The 510-nt window shown below is 34.5% G+C and overlaps 1 protein-coding gene across 1 annotated transcript in view; it reads left to right on the top strand.

Annotated features, from left to right (window-relative positions):
- Positions 1-510, top strand: part of LOC119594807 (basement membrane-specific heparan sulfate proteoglycan core protein-like) — a gene marked incomplete at its 5' end in the record, with an annotated part of 219,836 nt that overhangs the window by 20,745 nt on the left and 198,581 nt on the right.

The following is a 510-nucleotide window of genomic DNA, read 5'->3' on the forward strand; positions in this document are numbered from 1 at the left end:
TTTTTAGTTGTTTTGCTTACCCATTAACGTCAAAGTGTATTTTGTTTAAAAGTTTATAACCAGATATTGTTATTTAATAGAATAGGGTACATGTGACACCCTTTTGCTTTTTTCTCTAGTTTAACTGTTTTTTTTTTACACTTAAAGATTGTGAATGTTGCATGGCGGAGCTGAAAAATTCAAAAGTTAATATTTATTCTAAAAAAAAGTCGATCCACACTCTTTTAACGTAACACCATGATCGTTTAACTTTGCTTTCCATATTTTTTTACGATGTGTCCCGTTTATTTCACTTTTCTGTACCAAGTAACTGACTCCTATAAAAGAATGAAAATATTTTGGGCTTCAGTCCTGACGTCATTGCAGTAACGCTTAGGTGTGATGACGTCAGAGCATAGTCATGACGTCATGCCTGAATAGATTAGTGACGTAATTGGCCCATGTCCAAAACGCTAAATATTTGCTCAAAATCTTTCGAAGTCATCCCAAGCCGTATCGGTTCGTTCGTTG

Source organism: Penaeus monodon, chromosome 34, assembly GCF_015228065.2.
Source record: "Penaeus monodon isolate SGIC_2016 chromosome 34, NSTDA_Pmon_1, whole genome shotgun sequence".
Classification (NCBI taxonomy): domain Eukaryota; kingdom Metazoa; phylum Arthropoda; class Malacostraca; order Decapoda; family Penaeidae; genus Penaeus; species Penaeus monodon.